This window comes from Mya arenaria, chromosome 16, assembly GCF_026914265.1.
Source record: "Mya arenaria isolate MELC-2E11 chromosome 16, ASM2691426v1".
Classification (NCBI taxonomy): domain Eukaryota; kingdom Metazoa; phylum Mollusca; class Bivalvia; order Myida; family Myidae; genus Mya; species Mya arenaria.
This window is the reverse complement of record NC_069137.1, coordinates 15,283,868-15,300,211: the sequence shown is the minus strand read 5'-3', so window position 1 is coordinate 15,300,211 and position 16,344 is coordinate 15,283,868. Positions and strand designations below refer to the sequence as shown.

The window sequence follows — 16,344 nt, the reverse complement described above, 5'->3', positions numbered from 1 at the left end:
CATGTCCGCCATATTGAGTTTATTGTATATATTTGTGTTCATTAGGATTGATAAAAAAAATCTGACTATTGCCCTTGGAATGGAAAAAAGAGGCGGGCATGTCCTTTAATGTTTAAAAGAGTTAAATAACAAATTGAATTGATATAAACATTTGATGTTAACTAAGGTGTCTGACTAACAAGCTATAAGGCAACACCAAATTGTGGACAGTAGTCCAAAAATGTTAGTGTCAACCCCTGTCGTATGCATGCTACTTAAGATACAAGCATTCTCTTCCAACACATTATCATTTCAATTTGTTATCCAGACCATTTTTAGTGTACTACTTACATGTCTTTCTTATATTTTCAGATACACATGGATTCATACACAAAATAAAAAACATTCACGTGGGAAGACTGTGGTGTTGATTTGTCTCCGAAATCAGAAATAACGCATCACCTGATAAGACATACAGAAGAGGAGACTTACACGTGTGAGATTTGTGATGCTGTTTTTTCACAAAAAAGTAATTTACTTACCCATATGGTAACACACACAAAACAGAAACCCTACAAGTGCAAGATATGTGATGCTACTTTTGCACGGAAGTGGAATTTAAAAGCACATATCAGAATCCACACAGGAGAAAAGCCATTCAAGTGTGTGTTTTGTGATGCTGCTTTTTGTCAGAAAGGGGAATTACAAAGACATATAAGAGAACACACAGGAGAGAAGCCTTACCAATGTGGGTTTTGTGAAGCTGCTTTCTCTCATCGAAGTACTTTACAACAGCATATAAGAATACATAAAGGAGAGAAGCCATACAAGTGTGAGATATGTGATGCTGCTTTCACCCAGACGAGTGGGTTACAGTCACATTTAAGAAAACACACAGGAGAGAAGCCATACAAGTGTGAGTTATGTGATGCTGCTTTCTGTCAGAAAGGGGAATTACAAACACATATAAGAAAACACACAGGAGAGAAACCATACGAATGTGGAAGATGTGAAACTGCTTTCTCTCATCGAAGTACTTTACTTGAACATATTAGAATACACAAAGGGGAGAAGCCATACAAGTGTGAGATATGTGATGCTGCTTTCACCCAGAGAAATGGGTTACAGTCACATTTAAGAATACACACTGGAGAGAAGCCATTCAAATGTGAGTTTTGTGAGGCTGCTTTCTCACAGAAAGGTGGGTTACAGACACATTTAAGAATACACACTGGAGAGAAGCCATACAGGTGTGTGTTATGTGATGCTGCTTTCTCCCAGAACGGTGGGTTACAGGTACATATAAGAAAACACACGGGCGAAAAGCCATACAAGTGTGAGTTATGTGATGCTACTTTCACACAGAAAGGTGATTTACAAAAACACATGGTTACACACACAACAGAGAAGCCATATACGTGTGGGATATGTGATGAGGAATTTTCTCAAAAAAATCAGTTACAAACACATATGATATTACACACAAGAAGCCGTACAAGTACGAACAAATGCGATACAGATTATTTGATGCTTAGCATGTAAGGTCTTAGGGACTAAATGTTCTCTGAAATGCTAATGCTAATGCATACATGTCCGAAGAAAGTTTGGATATACATGCCTTGCTGATAGCACTCATGCAACTGATAAAATTACACACGATAACGCATACAGAAGGGAAGCCATGCATGTTTGAATCTGTGATGCCTGTTCGTCTTAAAAAGGTATTTTACAGAAACATATACATTAAAGATGTCTCATACATTTGTGACCTGTGTTATGTTGCTTCCTCAGAGAAAGTGTGTTTACGGAAACATTTAGAATACAAACAGTAGATATTATATTTCAGTGTAAAAGATGTTGTGATCATTTCTCCTAAGTAAACTACGACGTCATATCAGAGGTCTCTCTGAAACGCCAACACATTTATTTATGTATATAAGAGACACATGTGATGCGGCAATTCACTGAATCCTGAAAATATATAATAATGTTTTAGCAGTTTTAATTGACCCTTGAGCGTTATATGCTTTACCATTGCTCAACATGTGCTGCTGTTTGAATTAGCCCAAACAAATTTACATCTAGTGATATCTACATGTATATTGAAATATATGTGTTTTCTGGTTTTACTTGTGTTATATATAATATTGTATTTCAAATGAAATTCAAACTGTAACTACTGTTCTCTTATAAATATGTTTAGTTTTTCTTGTAAACCTTTCGTTGTAAATTGCGCGAATTATATAGATTCATGCATTTGACACTTTATGTAAAAAAATATTTTTGATATATATCCATCTTGTGTTATTCTAGTTGGGGTTTTAACTCTTTATTTCACCCGGAACATTGTAGATGTTGAATGTATGTTTAAATCTTGTCAGACAAATATCAGTAATACTGTATTTATGTAGGTTAACATAAGAGTGACCCATTTCAGTATTTGTAGACTATGTGATGTCTTAACATCTATTCAAATGAATCATTTTTAGCTTAACTTTATTTATGTATTGTTCAACGTCAAGGTACTAAGTGACAGGCCGGGTCGAACCCGTATTGATGAAGGGAAAACGTAACAATATGAATGAATAAAGAGGCCTATACTACATGCCCCAAGCGCATCAGTGTCGGCATCGGTGTAGGCGCCGGCGGCCGGTTAAGCTTTCGGTTAACTTGAGATTTTCATTTCAGCCTTATACCCCTTATTCAATTGTAAACTCAATATTTTACACAGTTGTTCAGGGTCATTATCACATAATAAGGTTATATTACTCCATATTATCTTAAGGTACTTTAAACAATTTATGGCCCCAGATTGACTTACGGACTTGGATTAAGTTTTAGGGCAGGTTACCGTTAGGATATTTATTAATTAGTATCTTCTTTAACCTTAATTCAATTGACAAAATACTTAACACACATTTATTCAGGACCATCACACAATGAGGCTATATACTTTGAAAGTATCATTAATACAAGCTATGGCCACTGATTGACTCAGGACTTTGGCTAAGTTTAAAGGCAAGTTAGGATTATAATTAGGAAAATCTATACCATTCATTCAAATAATTAAACTCTTCGCATTATAAATGACGACCACCATACAATAATTAGAGGTTAATGCACGGCGTCGCCGGGCCGTAAAGTGATAATTGGTCCGAGTGACTCATAATGAGCACGTGGGCCAATTTTCTTTTATTTATATGTTTGTTTAATTTTTTGCTAGTTTAAAGTTTACCTGCAATGCAGTAGTGCATTGTCTATTTCGGCCTGGCTTGACTACGAGGGGTTAACTCACTCTTAAATTGAATTTACTTTTATTAATAATTTTTTGAGAGATGGCCAAACAGGCAAACAACAGTTTTTGTCATTTTATGTTCCCATTCTAGTTTCAATTGGTCACATTGAAAAATTCAAAAAGAGGTCTTTCGGAATTTTTCTGTACGAATCACTGACAGCTGTCTGTTCATGTCCCGAATAACTGAATTGAATTCATTAAACATAAAACATGAACACTTAGCAAGGAGAACGACTGTTTGTTCTTAAATAAACCTATACCTCGTATTATGGATGTCAACATATATGAGCATTTGCTGTTTTTCAAGTAAATTCATTTTGCAGCTTCATTTGTTTTGTATTTAAATGTTAACGAAAAATAAAATAACGCCGCACTAACGGTTCACACTGGCCATCAAACACTATATATCTTCCTAAAATACATTCGCGTTGGCGTATTTTAATAATAAATGTGTTCAAAAAATGATTTTAAGGCGAAAATTTAATTCACGTGCGAACGTTCTACGGGCAGCAAAATATTAATCGAAAATCGGCCCGGACCGCAAAACAGATAATCGCTGAGTCATTCATATAATCGCGATCTCCTGGTACAAATGCGTTTCTATCTATAGTAACATATGTATTAAGGTGACATTTTTTAACCCCTAATATAAATTATGGTCCTTGATTGACCTTTTTTTTTAAAAAACTTCATTTCTTTTGACATGCAGATTTTTAGCTCGACTATTCGAAGAATAGGAAGGGCTATTCTACGGCGTCGGCGTCCGGTTAAAATTTTAGGGCAAGTTGGGATTTTCACTTATTAGTCCAATACCCTTCATTCAATTGACTTAATACTTCACCCAGTTGTTCAGGGCCATCACATTATGAGGTTAGATAACTCCCTAATAGCCTTTATACGAAGTATGGCCCCTGATTGATTATGGAACTTCGGTTAAAATTTGACGGCAGGTTGGGATATTTTTTAATAACTTCTATACCATTCGTCCAATTAACTTAATGCTTCACACAGTTGTTCAGGACCATCACAAAATGAGGTTCCATAACTCCATATTATCCTTTATACAAGTTATGGTCCCTGATTGACTTAGGTTAAAGTTTAAGGGCAGGTTAAAGTTTAAGGGCAAGTTGGGATTTTAATAAAAACACTTCTATACCCTTCATTCAATGCACTTTATACTTCGCAGAATTATTAACGACCAGATTACAACGAGGAAAATAGCTGATGATCTTCGGTGTGTATATGGTATTGTTATTTTTAAACACAGCATATTATCAAGGCATGGCAATAGTATGTTAAATTATTAGTATTTGAATTTGAAAGCATATACTAGTTTAATATCAAAATAGACAAGAGTGGTCTAGTTAGAAGGAAGGATTGTCATGATAATCCCCTGCTGGCATACTTTGTTTATTGCAGGGGTTAATTTTCTGAGTTTATTGTTTCGGTCCATTTCAATTTAGAGTTGACATCAACTTTAGAGTCATAGTAATATACAGAATCAGTTATTATGTGCCCGAGGTCCTTACCATACTGTTGGGCAAGCCGTTTCATTGCAGTTGTGAAAAGCATATCATGTATTGCAATATTGAACTGCCGTCCATAATGAAAGTCCGTTCAAAAAGCAAACTACCAAAGTAGTTATTTGATGTTCATAAATAACAGTATAATCAATAATAAGAAAATAAGACTACTTGTGATTCGAAGAATTGACTTATTTTAACGGTTTTGTCATTCATGATACAAACATTTATTGTTTATTGTTTTTTTTTAGATTCACACGGATATGCACACAGGAGAGAAGCCATGCACATGTAAGGTCTATGTGGCAACATTGTCTTGATTTTATTTTAAACGTCACATAAAATTACACACAGGAGAGATGCCTTACAAGTGTAAGACATTTAATGCTGTTTTCTCTAAGAAATATCATTTAAAGAAGCACAAAAGAATGCACACAGGAGAAAAGCCATGCAAGTGTGAGATATGTGATTCTGCTTTTGCTCAGACTAGTGGTTTACAGAGACATATACGAATACACAAAGGAGTTAAGGCTTACAAGTGTGGGATATGTGATGCTTCTTTCTCTCGGAGAGGTGATGTAAAGAGTCATACAAGAATACAACAGGAGAAAAGCAATACACGTGTGGGATATGTGATGCTGCTTTCGCTAAGAATAGTTATTTAACGAGTCATATAAGAATACACACAGGAAAAAAGCCATACACGTGTGGGATATGTGATGCTGCTTTCGCTAAGAATAGATATTTAAAGATACATATAAGAATACACACAGGAGAGAAGCCATACAAGTGTGAGGTATGTAATGCTGCTTTCTCTTGGAAAAGTGTATTACAGCAACATATACGAATGCACACAGGAGAGCCATGAAGACATGAAACTGTGTGATATATGATGCTGATTTTTTCGCAAAATGATTTTTTCAAAGGCATATAAGAATTCACACCAGAGGGATGTCATACAATGAGAGACATGCTGCTCTCCCTCAGATTAATAATTTACAGAGGAATTTGAACGTAAAAACACAAAAGGCAGAAGTCAGAGACATGTTTGTGTGAATATTTAATGTTGTTTGCTTGTTAAGGAAGAAGATGAGCCATATATTCAAACAAAGAAAAATAGTGTTTATCATAGTAACTTAAATCGGAGATTTACATGCCTATTTGCTGAAATGTCTTTATTAAAGGTCCTCTTAAAACAGAAAAGTGTAGGGCATATTGCATATAGCTAGTTTAATGATAAATGTTTGAATACACTGTTTTACGGTTTCTTCAGGACATCAGCTATTTATGAACATTATTTTGTTTGAGGGAATGAGCCAAATATCGATATTGAGACAATTTCTGTTTAACGATGCTTGCCAAAATTAATCCATAAAGTTGATGGAGTTGAACTTTTCTTGCTTCTCTTATGAATATGAAAAATATTTTCGTCTTAATTATGTTATAATTCTTGAAAAATCAATTGCATTGATTCTTTGGTCAGTCGTTTTTGAAGTAAATGATGTAAGACTCTTACAATAAGGGGAATAACTCTGTTATCAACTAATTCAATTGTAACAGAACGAAATAAAAAAGTTAACTTTGCTGAGCAAAGTATATATGTTTCGTTTAAATTCATAAAGAACGCTCTGCGAAATGCACATGCACGTTTAAATTACATTACAGTTTAAATATCTAGTCTCAAAAACTATTGCTCCTACAATTACATATATGTTGTACCTAGCATCACCGTTCGGTGTGGCTCGATATAATATTATTCAGTTTGGCATACGCTCATTTGCAAAATATTCATTAATTGTTTGTATAGTGTATCTTATAAAATCGATCGAGTGGTGCCATCGAAGATTGATTTGCACTCATTTGTGTAGATAAATGCCAAGGTGATGAAATATAATATAGATTCCATTGAAATACCTCAGGCAATAATGATCGTTTTATTCACGGACCATTGTAACGAAAGCATACGAAGCTACGGCGGTACGCACGGGTATGAACTGATTAGACGGTGGCTGGGCAGCTAGATGGATTTCTGAAAGAATAAATATTACCATTACTTTCCTACCTGATAAATCGATAACTGTTCCGAATATGGAATTAAAGTTCTTAAAAAATCTGATTCGTTACTATTTTGATTTTTGTCTTCTTTATAGCAATTCACAGTTTGTCCATGCGTTTCAGATTTTACATTTTTGTCTCGTTTAATATGACTAGGTTCTTTGTCACTCAATCTTCTCATTGCGACCTTTATAAAAAAATCTGTGCGACACTGCCATTTTTCTTAAGGAATTTAAACAGGATCAATTATTTATAAGACATAACAGTCTTTATTGACCTCAACAATAACTCAAAACTGGTCGATGGTTTCCGCTCCTCAAATGAATTTTTGTACAGCATAAACGATTGTATTCAAGTTTTACCGCTCCTCACAGAGTTTTGTCGGCAGCATTTACGGATGTATCATAGTGACACTTCTCATTTGAGCACATGTGAGTTTTGTGCACTGCATAGAGGTCTATATCATATATTCACCATTCCTTACACAGTTTTGTATGTAGCATTAAAGGTGGTATCATGTTTTTATATATTATTGATAACCAGAGCTTGTAAACATTTAATGATGGTTAAAGCAAGTCCAATTTCAACAAAGAACTTCAGGCTTATAGTTTCGGTATGTTGTATTTATGCAGTGTGTTATTTTTTCCGTTTGCAGATCTTCGACATTTTCATTTTGATTTAGCCAGAAATGCTTTTGGTGAACCTTTGCTAACAATAAATCGCCGTTTTCGACTGAATTTGAATTATGAGCTGTTTTAAATTAAATGTCTGTCCTTTGCCCAAGATTGAGCGATTTTGTACATCGTAGAAATGCAACATTGTTAGAAGTGTACGGATGGATCATTGCCTTACACGGTATGCTATGGTTGGTATGTTAAATGGAAAAGGTATATGACAAGGTATACAATCGAAAAGGTCCTAAATGTGACATTAACAAAACAAACAGATAGAGAGGATATATGTTTATTTAAGTTTCCGATCGTATTTTACTGCACGTATGGCGTAGATAAATATATTTTCAAGAGGGAATATACACATTTTTTATAATCACGAGCATTATTTAATACGATCTAACACTGAAATAAAGAACTTTTCTGTTGTGTGTTATGCTATATTAATTTCTATTTTGTTTAGTTTTCAAAATTACCTCCTTTTTTGAAAATAGTGTTATTTACGCCGCTACCCGTGGGACGCCCCTCGGTTTTAATTATAGCTAATGACGTAGATGTAAATTTTCTATCACTGGTGGGAAATAGTGGATAGTTTATCATTCGCTTGTCTTTTAGTGCACAAATTTATAAACATTAATCAATGATGTGAATCTATGTTAGGTGTATTTTACTTCGTGAAAATATGTTTGCTTACGCCACATGTGCAATTAAGTACGATCAAACACTTAAATAAACAAATATCCTCTATATCTGCTTCTTTTGTCAATGTCACATGGGACCTATTCGATTGTATACCTCGTTCGTCGTAAAACTGCTTCGATAACACTCATAAAGCATTGACGATAAGTTAGTGCTTAATTAATTATTCTTTTTTTCGAATAAGCGGTTTTCGTCTTTTGGATAGATATAAACAATTTGGTGAATAGTTCTATGCATGAACATATAGTAAAGTGAATAAGGAAAGAAGAATATATTCATCTGCTCCCATTTTATATATGCAGTCAGGAACAAAAATGTAATCAGGCAAAAAAGAACATGACACTTCATCGTTTGTGTTTTTACCACAAAGCTGTATCATGACTTAAATTAGCTAGGTGATTTTACCAGGATATATAATATACGTTCATTCCCAGTTATAAGGAATGCATTTGACAATGATAAAGATGAGGAAGATTATGTTTTATGTAAGACTAATACTTTTGGTGTCACTTGCATTTCGTTTTCACATTTCACTCATATTTTCGTCACAATATTAGTTGTATTGTCATATCAAATGATAAAACAAAGATATGTCGATATCTAATTAAGAAAACATGACAAGTGTGAAAACTTGACACTGAGCATTTATTAAATTATAACTAATTTGGGATGTTCTCACCTCCCCTTTAATTATCAGCCTATTCAAAATAGGCATGATATACACCAGTCTGTATGTGATACGATACATATATCGGACATCATCTCACTTAGAGGTTGACCAATTGTTTATTCCAGGTATGTGCGGTTTTTTGTGCAGGTTTTGTCAGGGTTGTTATAGAAAACAACTTGATTAAAAACAAGTGTTAGATGTAGGGGGGGTGAAATGATTGATCATAATAACTTAAAACAGCATAAATGTCGCTAAACAAACAAAGCACTCTTTAGCGTTTATTTCAAGTTGTACTTTCCTTACTTTTTATGCAACTAAATACTTCTGTGTTTGTCTGAAATTATTTATTTTCTCGAACAATCTATAGATACATATGTAGTTATAATAAAACAATAAACATAAAAATGTAAAAATAACACTCATTATCTCATCGAATACTCTACAAACAACAACGGTTGTTAGTGCGATACTATGTGTATTTTACTGTCAACTTATATAAACGCGATGACTCTTTTTTGATATACAGGTACCTGTCGGATTAAATATATATATTTTACGAGTAATATTTCGTTTGTTTATTCGATGAGTTCAACTCATGCACTAAAATACACCAGATTATGTTTATCCTTTCTAGAATTACAAAAACTACGGCAAGTGTACGAAGAACATGAGAACGACATATTCACACAATGTGTTATATGGAAACCGACCGATTTGTCATATCGGTATACTTTCTGGCTGCGATGAAACGCAAACAACTATGGTAGTCGATAGTTCTTCCAAGATAGTAAATGAACTTTCATGTTTCAACGGCGGAACAAATTATGATAAAATCGACAGTTTACATGGAAAGGCGCAAGTGTTGTTGATTATTTAAATTCTTAAACAGTAACATAAACCATCATGATTTCGTCCGAGAAGGAATGTACACAAACCAATGATGTACGAATCATAAAATTATGGGAAGGTAAAAAGGCGGAGACTTCATAAGCAATCTTAATTTACAAAATATTCATAAAATTGACTAAATCCATGTCAGCAAAATCAAGGACCGTCTCAAGTGAAAATTGATTAAATTGCATCAGACATTTCTAATATTTGTGTCAACATGCATAAGTCTACTATGATATCTCTAAATAAGGAAGACCAAATATGGTTAAGTCGCGTTATATATTTTGCAGATATCAGCATATTTTCAGGCCGAAAAAAAAGTATTTTATTTTGCTTGAAATACCAGAAGACATTATTAGCAGGTTACACACCAGAATTTGCAATTTTAGTATAAAAGGATATGATAAATGATGTCAGAAGTGAGTAAACGACCAGAAGACATATAATTAGCCTTTAACCTGACACGATATCTATTTTCATTCCAAAAGACTCTACATGTGTAGTTGTCTTAAATATTTGTATACATATTTCTTTTAGGTTTAACACCAGAATATAATTCCTCTCATCAAACTCTGGTATTAAGCCTAAACATTTGAGAATCAAATACAACTTTGAGACATAAATGCTGGTATACAGGGGAAGTAATCGCTACGGTAATTACCCAACACACAGCTAAAATGTGTTGCCTGTTTCAGGCATTCATAAAATCGTTTTCTGTTACCGTACACTGGCGGAGTGGGTCGTTTCTTCATATTAAAAGGCTATTCGAAGTTATTTATCTAAAAAAGGCTACCAAGTTTTATTTGGAAGAAATGTGCAGGAAAAAATGGTATTTATGTCTTATGAAACGATAGTAGATCAGAGTCAACCTGTTAAATTAACAAATATTTTTTTAAATATTCAGCTATTAAAAACACTGATTCGATCTTGCTAGCAGTAATAAATATTTTAAAACATATATGAATTATTTTGGAAGAGGTTAAAGGTTTATCACTCAAGACATATATTTGTTACACATATGTATGTTTTGATTTTGAATAAGAGTGTCATTTTCAGACTTTTAAGTTATAACATTAACTTTCCATAAACCTTTTCGGTATTATGTTTGTTTATAAAATGGTAGAAATGAGGGGCATCCACTGGACAGGGGACTAGTGTTTTTGTCATTGTTGTTACGTTATGTGCCATTCTAAACTCAAATCACTATAGTAATCTATTTACTTACTTAGTTAATGAAAAACTGTGTAACAAAAAATAATTATGAAAGTATTATTGAACAGATAAGAACTGTCCGGAAATCCCCATCAGATAACGGACATGTCATATTTATCACGAAATAGAGACATTTATTTGATAATTATCGAAATTAGTTAATTGAGATTAAAATCTAACATGTGATTGATGCGAAAAGATAATGACTTCCTTAAATATAGCGTATCCAGAGTTTTACAATTACTACCGGACTTGTCTCGGTAGTTTTAAAATCCATTTTATAATGATATATTTAGTCATAACGATTGTTGCAACAAAGGAAAGATGTGTTTTTATTAAGGATATATTTATTTTACACGGTAAGTGATTCTTGCAATATCAGTTGTGTGTGCATTCGTTTTGCTATTCATGTCATATCCATTTGTGATGGCCATATTATTAGGCTCCCCTATTTTTGCAATTAAGTGATTGTGATATTCATGTCATATCCATTTGTGATTGCCATATTATAAGACTCCCCTTTTTGCAATTAAGTGAAACATCATATTCCGTTTATGATTTCGATGTTCATATTATTATAATTTGTTTCCAATATGCTAATTTTAACTGTATATCCTTCTTATGTAAAATATTGCCTTCCCGATACAACACAATTTTAATTGGATATTACGAACTATTCTCCTGCCAAATGGTATTCATATCGCCGGGTGCCTTTTCGATATATAAACAAGGTATTGGTATTACAACAAATATCCTAAATAAAGATCCTTAAATCAATCTCTGTTTACCATCAAACACCAAATGAATCAATAAATCAATATATATATATATATATATATATATATATATATATATATATATATATATATATATATATATAGTTGCTATTATGACTTCCAATACCAAATATCTTCTTGCACCAAAGACAATTTGATCTTATTTTAAAATATTTCATCTGTCAGAAAATCTTGAATAAATTTTATTCCAGGACTAAAATAATTGACTGCGACTTTGCACCCTTCATTTTGTACTCTTCGTGACTAAAAAGCCACGTTGATAACATTTTTCGAATACTCGCTCATATCTATACATACGACCAGGGCTTCTTAATTTAGACAATACCAGACATAATTAGCCTTAGTGAAGCCATATATAACTTTGACTGAAAGAAAATCAATAGACTCTATTGACTATTAACATCGATTACCCATTAGCACAGTGATTTTATCACTTCCTTGCTTTTCGGACTGGGTGCATGTTCTATTCGAGTGTTGTCACCAAGCCAGACAAGTAGTTTTTCTCCGAGTTCTCCGGTTCCCCCATATAAAATACATAAACGGGACTCTCGTGTAATGTTTTACAGGACCAGGTATATAAACGGAAGTAGAATGCCATTGAGTTTAAATATGAACATTATATCTGAATAATATTATGCTCATGTTATTCATGTAGTATGAATAGAAAGTACAGTTGGTAATGTCCGAGGTGCATACAATATTATCGAGCAAGCCGTTCCATTGCAATTGTGAAAGAATATCATGTATTGCAATAACAAACTGCCGTCAATAAGGAAAATCCGTCCAAGGGGCAACCTAGCATATGAATTTTATGATGTGTATTAAACAGCTATTAACAAAATAACATAAAATATTGGGAATATTAATACTTGTGATTGGAAGAATTGACCTATTTGAACGATATTGTCATTCTTGATACAAACATTTATTGTTTCGTTTAGATTCACATGGATATACATAAAGAGAAGACCATACACATGTAAGGTTCGTGGTACTTAGTTGTTTTTGAAAGAAAATTTAAAACGTCACATAAACATACACACAGGAGAGATGCCATACACGTGTGAGATATGTAGTGCTGCTTTCTCTCATAATGGTGATTTACAAAGGCATATACGAATACACACAGGAGAGAAGCAATACAAGTGTGAGACATGTGATTCCGCTTTCTCTCGGAAAGGTGATTTACAGGGGCACATACGATTACACACAGACGAGAAGCCATACAAGTGTGAAATATATGATGCTGTTTTCTCTCGGAAAAGTGTTTTACAGGGGCACATACGATTACACACAGGAGAGAAGAAGCCATACAAGTGTGAAATATGTGATGCTTCTTTTTCTCAGAAAGGTCATTTAAAATGTCATAAACGAATACACACAGGAGAGAAGCCATACAAGTGTGAACTATGTGATGCTGCTTTCGGTGTGAAATGTCACTTACTGATACATATACGTATACACACAGGAGAGAAGCCATACATGTGCAAGATATGTGATGCTGCTTTTTCACAGAAACGTTATTTACAGAGTCATAAACGAATACACACAGGAGAGAAGCCCTACAAGTGCGATATATGTGATGCTGCTTTTTCATGCAAAAATTACTTACAGAGACATATACGAATACACACAGGAGAGAAGCCATACAAGTGCGAAATATGTGATGCTGCTTTCTCTCGGAAATTTAGTTTACAGAGTCATAAACGAATACACACAGGAGAGAAGCCCTACAAGTGCGATATATGTGATGCTGCTTTTTCATGCAAAAATAACTTACAGAGACATATACGAATACACACAGGAGAGAAGCCATACAAGTGCGAAATATGTGATGCTGCTTTTTCTGAGAAAGGTAATTCACAGATTCATAAACGAATACACACAAGAGAGAAGCTCTACAAGTGCGATATATGTGATGCTGCTTTCGGTCTGAAATGGCACTTACAAAGACATATACGTATACACACAGGCGAGAAGCCATACAAGTGTGAGATATGTGATACTGCTTTTTCACAGAAAAGTCATTTTCAGAGTCATAAACGAATACACAAAGGAGACATGCCATACAAATGTGATATATGCAGTGCTGCTTTCCCTCAGAAGAGTATTTTACAGAAACATATAAGAATACACACAGGAGAGAAGCCATACAAGTGTGAGATATGTGATGCTGCTTTCTCTCAGAAAGGTAGTTTACAGGGTCATAAACGAATACACACAGGCGAGAAGCCCTACAAGTGCGATGTATGTGATGCTGATTTCGCTCGGAAAGGTTATTTACAGATTCATAAACGAATACACACAGGAGAGAAGCCATACAAGTGTGACATATGTGATGCTGCTTTCTCTCAGAAAGGTAGTTTACAGAGTCATAAACGAATACACACAGGAGAGAAGCCCTACAAGTGTGATATATGTGATGCTGCTTTTTCACACAAAAATCGCTTACAGACACATATACGAATACACACAGGAGTTACGAATACACACAGGAGAGAAGCCCTACAAGTGAGATATATGTGATGCTGTTTTTTTCACACAAAAATCGCTTACAGAAACATATACGAATACACACAGGAGTTACGAATATACACAGGAGAGAAGCCTTACAATTGCGATATATGTGATGCTGCTTTTTCACACAAAAATCGCTTACAGAAACATATACGAATACACACAGGAGTTACGAATACACACAGGAGAGAAGCCCTACAAGTGCGATATATGTGATGCTGCTTTTTCACACAAAAATCGCTTACAGAAACATATACGAATACACACAGGAGTTACGAATACACACAGGAGAGAAGCCTAACAAGATCGATATATGTGATGCTGCTTTTTCACACAAGAATCTCTTACAGAAACATATACGAATGCACACAGGAGTTACGAATACACACAGGAGAGAAGCCTTACGCGATATATGTGATGCTGCTTTTTCACACAAAAATCGCTTACAGAAACATATACAAATACACACAGGAGTTACGAATACACACAGGAAAGAAGCCATACAAGTGCGAAATATGTGATGCTGCTTTCGGTCTGAAATGGCACTTACAAAGACATATAAGTATACACACAGGCGAAAAGCCGTATAAGTGTTGGATATGTGATGCTGCTTTCTCCCAGAATTTTAAGTGTATTACAGGAACATATACGAATACACACATGAGAGGTTTCTAAAACAAATTGTCATGTAAGACCAATATAAGGTAATTTCTATAACTAAAGGTTGTTTTCTCTTGAGCAACTGAAGCGAAATAGCAGTTTATGCGCTGACACATTCTGACCAAATTTGGTGAAGATTAGACAATAGCCTCTTGATAATTGATGAGACTATAAACTGGAGGCCGCCCGCCGGACAGTCGATATGTCTTTTGTAAAACTATAACATGATCTGCTCCAACAGTGGTCATATTCAAAGGGCAAAGAATTATCTTTAGCATGATTATAACTAAACAGATACAAGGGTACCTAAATATGTATTACACAAAAACATCATATGTTCTCAATAACACATAAATCTAATGACATAGTTTTGTTTTAAAACAGCTCAGTCATATGTCATAACAATAAATTAAGAATAGCTCAATTTAAACAATTACTATAACTTTGCCTTATTTCATTAATTTACAGTATATATGTCATAAGTGCATCAATAAAATAAACTTTTGCAACTAAAGGTTGATGATCTTATTGAAGCAAAATATCTATATTCTGCAGCATTGCATTCAAACAAATATCAAGTTCATTATCTTTACTTTTAAGACTGCAGCAGCTAATTGTATAAAACTTGGATAAGTTGTCCACTGGGTTTCTTTAGGCTACTGTGCAAATCTAATAATTCCATTGGTAAATAATAATTATCTGAAAAATATTGACCAATCCATAAACATTTTGGGCAATTTTAACCTTACCAAAGACTTAACCAGTTTTATTCGAGTTTTATACAGTTACCTGCAGAATTAAACAAGAGCACCGCTTGTGGGTGCTGAACGCTCATCTGATTTTATGCTTTTACGATTTATTTATATCATATTGTACATTTGATAGTGAACAGGTATTCCAAAGTTTGAAAGTGATAGCTTTGATAGTTTGCATGTTAGTGACCCAAGCACAAAACTTAAGAAAATAGACTTGCTAATAATTACAAATCCAAAAATACTAAAATATTCCCATCCTCCCCATACCCTTCCAAATATGTGACTCAAAAACCTGTTTGATATATTGAAAGCATTATCCATTTATTTTCTATGAAAAAAATGAAATTAATCAAACAAAAATTAAAGAAGCTATGTCCAATTCTCAAAATCAACCGAAATCCATCAACATTTATGTTTTTTCTCCAAAAAAGGTAAGACTCAGCATCTTTAGGGTACAATGTGAAGAAAGATATTAGATGAACAAGTCACAAAAGTTTCTGATTGATAGCTTTGATAGATTCCATGTAAGTGACCAAAACGCAAAACTTAACCAACGACGACAATAGCTCGTCATTTAAAAAAATAAAATCAGATGAGCAAATAAATAAATAAAATCAATA

General features: G+C 33.9%; 1 pseudogene; it reads left to right on the top strand.

Annotated features, from left to right (window-relative positions):
• The first annotated feature begins 525 nt into the window (after positions 1–525).
• LOC128221429 (zinc finger protein 208-like) lies at positions 526–14,610 on the top strand (annotated as a pseudogene).
• Positions 14,611–16,344: the final 1,734 nt, after the last annotated feature.